At 44.4% G+C, this 13,028-nt stretch overlaps 1 pseudogene; it reads right to left on the reverse strand.

Annotated features, from left to right (window-relative positions):
- LOC138431290 (MYND-type zinc finger-containing chromatin reader ZMYND8-like) overlaps positions 1-13,028 on the reverse strand; it is a 52,463-nt pseudogene that overhangs the window by 12,867 nt on the left and 26,568 nt on the right.

Below are 13,028 nucleotides of genomic sequence, written 5' to 3' on the forward strand. Positions count from 1 at the left end.
CCAAGAAACGCTACACTCATGATCTCCCTACTTACTAATTAAGCTGAAAATCTGATTTCTCAACAGGAAATGCCATGGAATCCTGAGAATATTTTTGTCACTATGCTTGCTTTTGCTTCCCCTGCTCAGGCTGACTTGATTAATCACACTTATTGGGCTTATACACCTAACCCCCCTTTATCGCAGGTTGTAGAATGGACAGATATAGGACCGATCATAGCCACTAATGACTCAGTATATATGCCTCCTCCTTGGAGCTTGGAGGGGCCCTCTCATCCTGAGGAAGAAGGAAGACTAATTAACATTTTTCTAGACTATAAAATCCTTCCTTTATGCATGGACCCAGCAGAATTATGTATTAATGTTAGTCAACAAACGTGGGCTTTTGTCTTGCCTCCAAAAAATAACTTCCACACATTGCCTGGACTGTTTACTGCCCTGTCCTTTTATGCAAACCACGTCAACACTACCAAAACTCCAAGAAAAAGAGAAAAGTTGGAACTTAAGAGGTTTACTTATAAGGACTTTAAATATACTCCTGTTTATTGAGATAGATGTCAAGCTAAATCAGGAAAATTAATGTTTGTGGCCAATTACACCATTGTTGATTGGCGACTCCATGGTATGTGGCTATCTAACTGCTCAGATGATATTAATAGTACTATGTGTGATTATGTTACTTAAGTAACATGGAAGATTACCAACAGTTCAATGGAACACTTCCATGACAAAGGACTCCTTGGCTGGCTTGATAGCGGAATGGCACCTCCTTGCCCTCAAATTGTCCTCAATAAATGAATTGGGCCTAACCAATGGGACACCTGGAAACTTGTTGCAAGTACTGAAAAACTTGGAACTTGGACTGGATATTTCACAGAGACCAGTCCTAGTCATAGTAACTATTCCTTCCGTTATAATCATTCATATTTTATACAAGCTTGTGTTCCCCTTCCTTTTGTTATAGCCATAGGAAACTTACAATTTAATAAGACTTTACGGTCTGTGACTTGTACAGATTGCAAATTGTTTACTTGCCTTAATTCCTCTATTTCTCTAAAAAACAAATCCCTTTTGATTCTTCGATCTCAACATAGTCTGTGGTTGCCAGTGGATCTCCAACGACCCTGGGAAGAAGGTCCCATGGAAGGGCCTGCCTCCCAGTTACTCACTAAATTACTCTGACGATATAAGCAATTCATTGGATGGTAAATTCTTGGCATTTGGGGACTAACAGCCATTTGCACCACTGCTGCTGTTGCAGAGGTCGCTTTACAAACTTCATTTCAAACACAAAATTTTATTAAAAATTGGACTAAAGATGCTCATCCTATGTGGGCCACCCAGGCTCCGATAGATGAGAAAGTTCAGGGTAAAATAAAGAAATTAGAAACAGCCATCCAATGGGTCGGAGATCAATTAATAGATTTATAAAAACAAGTATTATTAAAACGTCATTGGAATTCTAGACAATTTTCCATTGTTCCTGTTGGGTACAACCACAGTGCTTATAATTAGGAACAAATCAAATTTCATTTACAAGATATACATAATAATCCTTCCTTAGAAGTACACTTTTTGCAAATGAAAATCTTTGAAACTTTCTCTAAGAGTCTACCCTCTTCCAACAATTTGGAAACCTTAGCCAAACTGCTTGCTGATCAATTATCTGGGCTAGACCCCAAAGATGGTTTCAAAGAATTATATATAGTATTTTATCTGGAGCTATAATGCTGATAATTATCCTGGTGATTATAGTTGCGCTATACTGATGCCTTTCAACTAAAATTATTCAAACTAAACAAACTCAATTGGTCAGGGCCTTTTTCACGAAAGTATCTACAGGTCAGTTCAGTTCAGTCACTCAGCCGTGTCCGACTCTTTGCGACCAATGAATTGCTGCACGCCAGGCCTCCCTGTACACCACCAACTCCCGGAGTCCACTCAGACTCACGTCCATCGAGTCAGTGATGCCATCCAGCCATCTCATCCTCTGATGTCCCCTTCTCCTCCTGCCCCCAATTCCTGCCAGCATAAGTCTTTTCCAATGAGTCAACTCTTTGCATGAGGTGGCCAAAGTACTGGAGTTTCAGCTTCAGCATCATTCCTTCTAAAGAAATTCCAGGGCTGATCTCCTTCAGAATGGACTGGTTGGATCTCCTTGCAGTCCAAGGCACTCTCAAGAGTCTTCTCCAACACCACAGTTCAAACGCATCAATTCTTCAGCACTGTGCCATCTTCACAGTCCAACTCTCACATCCGTACATGACTACTGGAAAAACCATCGTCTTAACTAGATGGGCCTTAGTCAGCAAAGTAATGTCTCTGCTTTTGAATATGCTATCTAGATTGGTCATAACTTTTCTTCCAAGGGGTAAGCATTTTTTAATTTCATGGCTGCAGTCACCATCTGCAGTGATTTTGGAGCACAAGAAATAAAGTCTGACACTGTTTCCACTGTTTCGCCATCTATTTCCCATGAAGTGATGGGACCAGATGCCATGATCTTTGTTTCCTGAATGTTGAGCTTTAAGCCAACTTTTTCACTCTCCACTTTCACTTTCATCAAGAGGCGCTTTAGTTCCTCTTCCCTTTCTGCCATAAGGGTGGTGTCATCTGCATATCTGAGGTGATTGATATTTCTCCCAGCAATCCTGATTCCAGCTTGTGCTTCTTCCAGCCCAGCGTTTCTCATGATGTATGCTGCATTGAAGTTAAATAAGCAGGGTGACAATATACAGCCTTGATGTACTCCTTTTCCTATTTGGAACCAGTCTGTTGTTCCATGTCCAGTTCTAACTGTTGCTTCCTGACCTGCACACAGATTTCTCAAGAGGTAGGTCAGGTGGTCTGGTATTCCCATCTTTCTCAGAATTTTCCACAGTTTATTGTGATCCACAGTCAAAGGCTTTGGAATCGTCAATAAAGCAGAAATAGACGTTTGTCTGGAATTCTCTTGCTTTTTCCATGATCCAGCGGATGTTGGCACTTTGATCTCTGGTTCCTCTGCCTTTTCTAAAACCAGCTTGAACATCAGGGAGTTCATGGTTCACGTATTGCTGAAGCGTGTCTTGGAGAATTTTGAGCATTACTTTACTAGCGTGTGAGATAAGTGCAATTGTGCAGTAGTTTGAGCATTCTTTGGCATTGCCTTTCTTTGGGATTGGAATGAAAACTGACCTTTTCCAGTCCTGTGGCCACTACTGAGTTTTCCAAATTTGCTGGCATATTGAGTGCAGCACTTTCACAGCATTGTTTTTTTAGGATTTGATATAGCTCAATAGGATTCCATCACCTCCACTAGCTTTGTTCGTAGTGATGTTTTCTAAGGCCCACTTGACTTCACATTCCAGGATGTCTGGCTCTAGGTGAGTGATCACATCATCGTCATTATCCAGGTCAGGAAGATCTTTTTTGTACAGTTATTTTGTGTATTTTTTGCCACCTCTTCTTAATATCTTCTGCTTCTGTTAGGTCCATACCATTTCTGTCCTTTATCGAGCCCATCTTTGCAAGAAATGTTCCCTTGGCATCTCTAATTTTCTTGAAGAGATCTCTAGTCTTTCCCATTCTGTTCTTTTCCACTTTCTTTGCCTTGATCGCTAAAGAAGGCTTTCTTATCTCTTCTTGCTATTCTTTGGAACTCTGCATTCAGATGCTTATATCTTTCCTACACAGTCACCCCCAATTATGAGAAACTAAAAAAAGGGGGAATTGTCAGGGGATGTTCAACTTTAAGGGATCCAGTATGTTTTCTTGCTTTGTGTGCCATTTCTCAAGGACTATCTGTTCCTTATCAGTTCCTGGAAAACCGGAATGAGCAGGGCTGCATGCAGTTCTCAGGACTGAGATCATGGGAAAAGAGCACCTGCTGGGATTCCCTTCAGTGACTCTCTTCAGTGACCTTTTATTTAAATGACTATCCATTTTGAACTGTGGTGTTGGAGAAGACTCTTGAGAGTCCCTGGGACTGCAAGGAGATCCAATCAATCCATTCTGAAGGAGATCAGCCCTGGGATTTCTTTGAAAGGAATGATGCTGAAGCTGAAACTCCAGTACTTTGGCCACCTCATGCAAAGAGTTGACTTTTGGAAAAGACTTTTATGCTGGCAGGGATTGGGGGCAGGAGGAGAAGGGGACAACAGAGGATGACATGGCTGGATGGCATCACTGACTCAATGGACGTGAGTCTGAGTGGACTCCGGGAGTTGGTGATGGACAGGGAGCCTTGGCATGCTGCGATTCATGGGGTTGCAAAGAGTCGGATACGACTGAGTGACTGAACTGATCCATTTTGTTGCAACGGGTGGAATTCCATTCTTTTTAATGGCTGAGTAATCATTTTTTGACGATATATAAACATGCATTTCTGCAAATAAAGTATCCTTGTTTCACTTGAGACTTGCGTCCCCTGTGTCCCTCTTCTTGTCAACTCCAGCCCCCAGTCCCTGTCTATGAAGACCGTGACATTCATGCACCTCACAACTGGGGGATGCTGTATCTCCCAACCACGTTCCTACTTGCAAGCCTCCTTGTCCCACCAGATTCCAAACCCAACAGCACCACCAATCCTCATCTTCCCATGTGATGGCATCACTTTGATAATCCAAAACTTCAACAGGGCTCCCTGCCTGCAGCAGTGTTTTCCCAACTTGAACCCTTCCCCAGGTCAACCACCTCCGTGGCTTTGAGCATCCAAAATCCCCCTATGTATGCCTCAGCTGATGTTTATAAAGTCACTTTGCACTTAAAGCAATCAGAAACTCAAGTCATCACCAAAAGCAGGAAAGCACAATACCTGCCACACACAGACAGCGACTCTACAAATCAACATAATGAAAACCAAACTGTAGCAGGAAACTTGAGGTGGGTGCTATGCTGCTGCTGCTGAAGTCTCAGGTCTGCTCTGCCTTTGTCAAAAAGAGAAGCTAGAAGAAGGGATGAGGAAGATGCCTCAGTCCAAAATCAACGTGTGCTCAAGACGCAATCACAAGACCCTAGTGAGAGTGAGAAGGGAATTGACAGGCAATTCAGTCATAATTCCATGCCTATTCCTATTCCTCCTAAAGTCAGCTCATGCCACTCTCCCTTCATGTCTCCTGAACCTAAACCCCAGTTCCAGTGCCACTGGGAAACCTCCAGCCACCCTAACAAGGGACACCCTTTCTTCCTCCATGTATTCAATATGCAGAAGTGGAAAAAAAAAAGTTTGGTTTTCAGCGGAAGAAAATGATCTGTGAAAGAGAAAGATACTGGAGCTGAAGGACCCTGAAAAACGCAGAATTCTGAGGATGAACTGTTTTGGAATGCCCTAAGACTGGTGTGAGAGCATGCAAGGGAAAGCGCATTGGGCTAGGAAAGAAGACAGCATAAACTCCACAGAAGATGAAAACTAGAAAAGTTAGCGCCACCCGAAACAGGCTGCCAGGTTATCCCTTGAGAGGAAAGATTTTTACAGAAAGATCACTTACCTAGAAATGCTTTTTTCCTCTGAAGGCCTCCAAGGAATGTGGGTGCTGGGACCTCAGGGACAGTTTCACACAGTTTCATTCACTACAGTCATTTCTGAGGGCAGAAGCACTGCCCAAACCAAATGTATCTTCTACCTCACCCAAGGTCAGCAAAGAATCTGTCTCCTTTGATTCAAAACTCAAAAAAAAAAATTCAAATAAGGTAAATACTGATCCCTTTGGAGAAATGCCACAAAGCTGCTTGCCCAGCCATCTGTCACCTCTACTGACTGACCCAGGGTGCCCCGAATGATTCCTAGGGAGCCACAGTTTGAAAACCACTGACCTTAAACCTTCAGGCTTTCCCTGAGGACATGGCTCCCCTCTACCCTGGCAAAACATAAGAGCACATTCACCCATTAGGGGGCAACATACCAGAGCCTAGATTGGAGTCTAAGAGAAAGGAGAGGGCATCTCCCTGGAGCCAGAGAGGTCAAGGGTCTAGAAATACAGAAAGAGAGAGATGGAGGCAAGGCACTGTGGGAAACAGAGCCACCCTCTCCCCTCAACCCCCCTACCCCCCTGCCCACTGCCCAACCCAGGGAGGTCCAGGCATCCATGGACACGGCTCCAATGACACTGCCATGCCCCCTGCTTGGAATGCTCAGGGAGGGAAGGCCAGGCCAGCCAGGGTGGCCTTAACCCTGTGCCCCTTTTTGCTCTGTCTGCCTGGACACAAAACTAGGGAGGCCCCTTACTCAACCATAGAGCCTCATCTTCAAGAACACTGTTCCTCAACTCCCCCCTCTCTTACCTACTGCTTCTCTGGATTTCTACTTTATCTCAAAAGGAAGTGCGGCCATCCCCTAGTACCCAAGGTGGAATGGTTCCAGGAGCCCCCAAGGATACTAAAATCCAAATTCCTTCTATAAAATGGCCTAGAAGGATGAACACAACTGTGCCTTTGTATCTGAGGGTTTCACATTCACGGATTCAACCACAGAGGGAAATTTGGCTGGTTGCCTCTACAGGTGAGAAATCCATGGATAGCGAATCCTGTCTATATATCATATTACATTGATTTATTTCACAATAACCTCTTCCTAGGCAATGGTATCAATGAAGTCAAAGACGTTTGACTTCTGGGATGACTTAATGTTTTTCCAACACACATGAAGTAAAATCATAATGACTACAAAAGTCAAACATGACCAATGCATCCTCTAAAATAATGTCTGCATACTATCCGTATACCACACCCTCAGAATATAAGAGATTCGATCTCTGTGTCCAATATGGCAGTCACCAGCCACCCATGGCTATTGTATTTAAATTAATTTATTAAATCAATTTAATACCATCTGAAATCCAGGTTCTGGGTCACACTAGCCCCAGTTCAAAGGCTCACAGTTCAAGTGCCAAAAGAGGCCAGTTGGTGGCCCCACAATGGGCAGAGGAGATGTAGAACATTTCCATCATCACAGAAGGTCCTATTGGACACTTGCCCTCAACACACACCTGGGGAGAAGAAGACCTGCAGAGACTCTGTCACCTCTACCTGCAGCCTGAAGACAGACAACCTCCCACACCATAGGAACCGCCATGGAGCTGGGAGGGGTACAGGTCTGAGATTCTGCTTGGCCCCAAGGTGTGTGGGATGGATCCTCACTGGGCCACTGTCCTTGCTTCTCTCAGCTGGTGTCCCCTTCTCATTCAAGGCTCTGGTTTCCAAGGGTTGCTGCCTGAGTATTGGAGGAGGTGCCCTGGGATGACTTATTCAGTGTTTCTGTGTTCACCTCAGGGTCTATGTCCTGCTGACGGGTGGTGGCTGAGTGCAGAGGGGGACAGAAGCCACATATAAGCCGAGCATAATAGCTCCCAGGACTGTAGGGAACCCTGCTCTGTGCAAACCACGTGTTAAGAGATGACACACAGCCCCACCAAGGTTACAGCGAGGGCCCAGAATAGTAGGATCAAAGCCTTCCCAGACACAGGAATTCCAGACTGTGTGTGAAGATATGTTCATTTTTAACAAACTGTGATTTAAGTTTTATTAAATCATTCTGGAGAGAAAAGAATGTTCCTGAAGCAAACAGTATGGCTGTTCCAATTTCATAATTTCCAATTTTAGGCCACTGTTCACCCCAATGCACTTGCTTTCACCCTGTAACAACATAATTGAGAGGTTTTGACAGACCACATGGACCACAAATCCTAAAACATTCATTCTCTGGGCCTTTATAAAAAAAGCTTACCAACCCCAGCCTAGAGCTTCTCAAACTTGGGTCATTCATCTACCACCTTTGAAAAATGTGGCAATCTATTTACACATTCCCTTGTCACATTATTTATGTTATTTGTATTTAAATAAATTATTTGAAGTGGATACTTTTACTTCTAAAAACAGAAATCTAATATTGGCCATAAATAGGCACTAACTATAAAATATTAATAATGCATATTATTAATAAATTCCAACTAAATGTTGTTTCCAGCTAGAGTTTCCTGGCCTGGGATCTGCTTGCTGTTCATTAGAAAGAGATTTTAAAGACAGATTAGTTCCAAATCAACACTTTATCCTTCACAAAAGAACTGGTGATTGTTTATAGCCTTGAGTCCAAGATGAGCTCTACGGCTTATGCACTGTACAGTGTGCATTGTAGAATGGGGTAGAAGATGCATTTAGTGTGTGTGTGTGTGTGTGTGTGTGTGCGTGCGTGTGTGTGTCTGCTTAGTCACTCAGTCATGTCTGATTCTTTGCAACCCCATGAATTACGGCCTGCCAGGCTCCTCTGCCTGTGGGATTCTCCAGGCAAGAATGCTGGAAAGGGTTGCCATTTCCTTCTTCATGGGATCTTCTCAACCTAGGGATTGAACCCAGGTCTCCTGCACTGCAGGCAGATTCTCTACCAAGGAATGCCAACACTGGTTTGGGCTGAAACAAATACTGTCCCCAGTAGAGAACCACAGCAAACCACATGAAACTAAAGTCATCTGGGCTATCATTACAAGCTCCATTCACACAAGTGAATGCTGCCAAGGAAACCAGAGGGTGGAGACAATGGTGCCTGGAGACTTGGCTATGTGTCTGCCTGCTGTTCTCATGTATGTAGGAGTCACTGGTGGTCAGTAAGTGTGGCAAGTGCTCTGCGGTCCAGGGGGAGCCAAGGGCCCATCCACCACAGTCTGGGCCAGGGGGCACTCCTAAGGCCCTACATGACTGGGTGCAAGACTTCATGTGCTCGGGCCAGTGGGCCTGCTGGCAGGGGTAGTCACAGCAGCTGGTGTTCCAGCAGCAGTAGGAAATGGCCTCCTTCTTGCAGTTGGCACACCTCTGCTACGTCTCGGTCTCATCCACTGCCCGCCACTTCTCCAGCTCCAGTTGCTTCTTCACCTCAGCAATGAGCTGGTCCTGCTCCTGCTTGAGGCTCAGACACATCTCTGCATGGTCAGCTCTGCCAGAGGCGGGGAGAAAGAGGATGCCAACTTCATCCCCATCACAGGCCATGGGATTGTTCACACCAGGTCAGAAGGTGAATCCTAACGGGGGGAACCCCAGGGTCGCGGATGCCCTGGTCATGTGAGCCAGTGCAGAGAGTCACTAAGCTTTCCCAAACTCCAATGTCTTCATCTGTAAAATGGATGTCCACCCTGCTGACCATGAATGTCAGCACGATCATGAATGTCAGGTCCTGAGGATACTGACAATGGGGCCCTGTGGTGATTCTGCAGGAAGTGCTCACATAAATCCTCAGAAAAATTTCCACTCAATTCACTTCAAAATGTACCATTTGTATAGGCTTTTTTCTCTATCAAATACTTATACAGCACCCGTGATTGGTAGGCACTGTTGTAAACACTTTATAAAGAGGAACTCTTTTAATCCTTACTCTAATCTTAAGGAGGTGAATACTATTATAATGCCCATTTCACAGATGAGGAAACTGAGGCACACAGCTAAGATGAACAGAGGTGGGACAACAACTTAGATATACTTCCTTCTTGAAGTGTTTAGCGGCAGCAGATCTAATCTGCCAGACAGGGTGGATCTTTAGGCTGAAAGGACAATTATCAAACTGTTCAGACTACTGTTCAATTTTACAACAGGTCGGAGCTCACAAGCAGGAGCAGCTACCACAGCTGTTGTGTTGCATTTGTTGCTGATGTTGGTATTTGGAAGAGAGGAAAAGGGGTTCCTGCCACCTCTTGCTTCATACACGGTTTCTCCAGGTTAGACTCCCCAGGATGCTGTGTTCTCCCTAGGAGTGGTAAGTAGCCCCAGCCTACTTTTGACTCAGTTCACATCTGGGCCCAGCTCTAGACATGCCAAGAAGCTCCTATCCAGAACCTTTGTCAGTGCAGGCCAGGTCAGCAGCACTTACCCAAGTTTCATGTCCGAGAACTGTTGGTACAGCCACTGGAGATTTTGTAGCTCTGTGGATCTGTAAGGAGACAGAAAGACTTACAAAGTGCATCTGGGTGCTTGTTGCCAATAAAGAGGGCTCGGAAGCTCCAGCTATCACTATGGGGTTAATGTCATGTGCTGAGTCAAAGGGTGGGAAGCCTGGTCTCTCCTGGCCTCCCCCAGATGGTTGCCAGTAAGTTAATTCAAATTCATGAGAAAGTCTGCTTAAGAAAAACAAATACAAATGCTCCATCTTTTCTAACAGATGCTCCAGTAAAAGCCATTTAAAAGAGATGTGAACTAATTTACATGATTAGACATGCAAACATTCACGTCTTTCAAAATTGCCAACTTGAAGGTTCACACATAAGAGATCAGTCCAGTTCAGTTGCTCAGTCATGTCTGACTCTTTGAGACCCATGAACCACAGAACGCCAGGCCTCCCAGTCCATCACCAACTCCTGGAGTGTACCTAAACTTATGTCCATTGAGTCGGTGATGCCATCTAACCATCTCATCATCTGTTGTCCCCTTCTCATCCTGTCTTCAATCTTCCCCAACATCACGGTCTCTTTAATGTGTCAGCTCTTCGAATCAGGTGGCCAAAGTATTGGAGTTTCAGCTTCAACATCAGTCCTTCCAATGAACACGCAGGACTGATCTCCTTTTATAACTTTTTGTTAATCGGAGGCTAATTACTTTACAATATTGTAGTGGTGTTGCATGTGTTCCCCATTCTGAGCCACCCTTCCACCTCATTGCCCATTCCATCCCTCTAGGTCATCCCAGTGCACCAGCCCCAAACACCCTGTCTCATGCATCGAACCTGGAATGGTACCCAAGTTGCGGGGGAAGGGGTTGGAGGATTAAATAAAATGATGACATCAGTAATAAAGAGTAGAGGGTAAGGCCTGGGATTAGGTAGGGTGGCAGTTACAGCCCCACCACCTGCTGCTGTGATGGAGACTGCTGGCTGGCTCACTGCATTCCACAGGTCACTAGGTGTGAAATATGCTTGGAACTACAGACAGAGGTTTGTAACACTGTATGGGAGGAAGTGATGAAAACCATCCCCAAGAAGAACTGCAAAAAAGGCAAATGGTGGTCTGAGAAGGCCTTTCAAATAGCTGAGTGAAGAAGAAAAGTAAAAAGCAAAGGAGAAAAGGAAAGATATATCCAGCTGAATGCAGAGTTCTGAGGCATAGCAAGGAGAGAGAAGATAGCCTTCCTAAGCATTCAATGCAAAGAAACAGAGGACAACAATAGACTGAGAAAGAATAGAGATCTTTTAGAGAAAACTAGACATACCAAGGGAACATTTCATGCAAAGAAGGGCACAATAAAGGACAAAAACAATATGGACCTAATGGCACAATAAAGGACAAAAACAAGATGGACCTAACGGAAGCAGACAATACTAAGAAGAGGTGCCAAGAATACACAGAAGAACTACTGAAATGACTGAGATAACCACGATGGTGTGCTCACTCACCTAAAGCCAGACTTCCTGGAGCAAGAAGTCAGTTGGGCCTTAGAAACCACCACTATGAACAAAGCTAGAGGAGGTGATGGAATTCCGGTGGAACTATGACAAATCCTAAATGATGAGGCTATGAAAGTGCTGTACTCAATAGGCCAGCAAACTTGGAAAACTCAGCAGTGGCCACAGTATTGGAAAAGGTCAGTTTTCATTCCTATCCCAAAGAAACGGCATGTCAAAGAATGTTCCGACTACCAACAACGGCATTCATCTCACACACTAGCAAAGGAATGCTCAGTCTCCAAGCCTTCAACAGCAAGTGAACCAAGAACTTCTAGATGATCAAGAGGGATGTAGAAAAGGCAGAGGATCCAGAGAGTATATCGCCAACAACCGCTGGATCATAGAAAAAGCAAGAGAATTAGAGAAAAACATGCAGTTCTGCTTCACTGAGTATGCTAGGGCCTCGGACTGTGTGGATCACAACAAACTGGAAAATGTTTAAGGAAACATCAACACAGAACAACTGAGAAATCTCTATGCAGGTCAAGAATCAACAGTTAGAATCGGACATGGAACAATGGACTGGTCCCAAACTGGAGGAAAGGAGTACGTCAAGGCTGTCTATTGCCACTTTGCTTATTTAACTTCTACGCAGAGTACATCAAAGGAAAGGTAGGATTCCATGAAGCTCAAGCTGAAATCAAGATAGCCGGGAGAAACATCAACCTCAGGTATGCAGATATGCATATTTCAAATGTGCAGACGACAACGTCAGATATGCAGATGACACCACCGCTTCTCAGAAAGCGAGGAGGAACTGAAGAGTCTGTACTGATGAAAGTCAAAGTGGACAGTGAAAAATCTGGCTTAGAACTCAACATTCAAAAAAACGAAGATCATGGCATCTGGTCCCATCACTTTATGCTGAATAGAAAGGCAAACAGTGGAAATACTGACAGACTTTACTTTCCTCAACTCCAAAATCACTCCAGATTCTGAATGCAGCCATGGAATTCAAGGAACTTGCTCCTTGGAAGAAAACCTATGACAAACCCAGAGAGCACATTAAAAAGCAGAGACATTAATCTATTGACAAGGGTCCATCCAACAAAGCTATGGCTTTTCCCATAGTTATGGATGGATGCGAGAACTGGACCATAAAGAAATTGAAAGCCAAAGAATGGGTTGACGCTTTTGAATTGTGGTGTTGGAAAAGACTCTTGAGAGTCCCCTGAATTTCCAGAAGATCAGCCAGTCAATCCTAAAGAAAATCAGTCCTGAATAGTCATTGGCCGGACTGATGCTGAAGCTCCAACAGTGTGGCTACCTGATGTGAAGAACTGACGCACTGGAAAAGACGCTAACTCTGGGAAAGACTGAAAGCAGGAGGACAAGGGGATGACACAGGATGAGATGGTTGGATGGCATCACTGACTCAATGTACACAAGGCTGAGCAAGCTAAGGGGAGATGGTGAGGAACAGGGAAGCTTGGTGTGCTGTAGTCCATGAGGTCACAAAGAGTCGGTCACGACTGAGCGACTCAACTGAACTGAATAATGCTTATGAGAACCGTCCACTATAGCTGAGTCCTGGCTCCAGCTCTATGAAGTATTCAAGGTGTTGGAACAAGTCTGATACAGCAAGTCTCCAGGAAGTTCCAACAACCCCAGAAATACCTGCATATTTCAGATG

Source organism: Ovis canadensis, chromosome Y, assembly GCF_042477335.2.
Source record: "Ovis canadensis isolate MfBH-ARS-UI-01 breed Bighorn chromosome Y, ARS-UI_OviCan_v2, whole genome shotgun sequence".
NCBI classification, from domain to species: domain Eukaryota; kingdom Metazoa; phylum Chordata; class Mammalia; order Artiodactyla; family Bovidae; genus Ovis; species Ovis canadensis.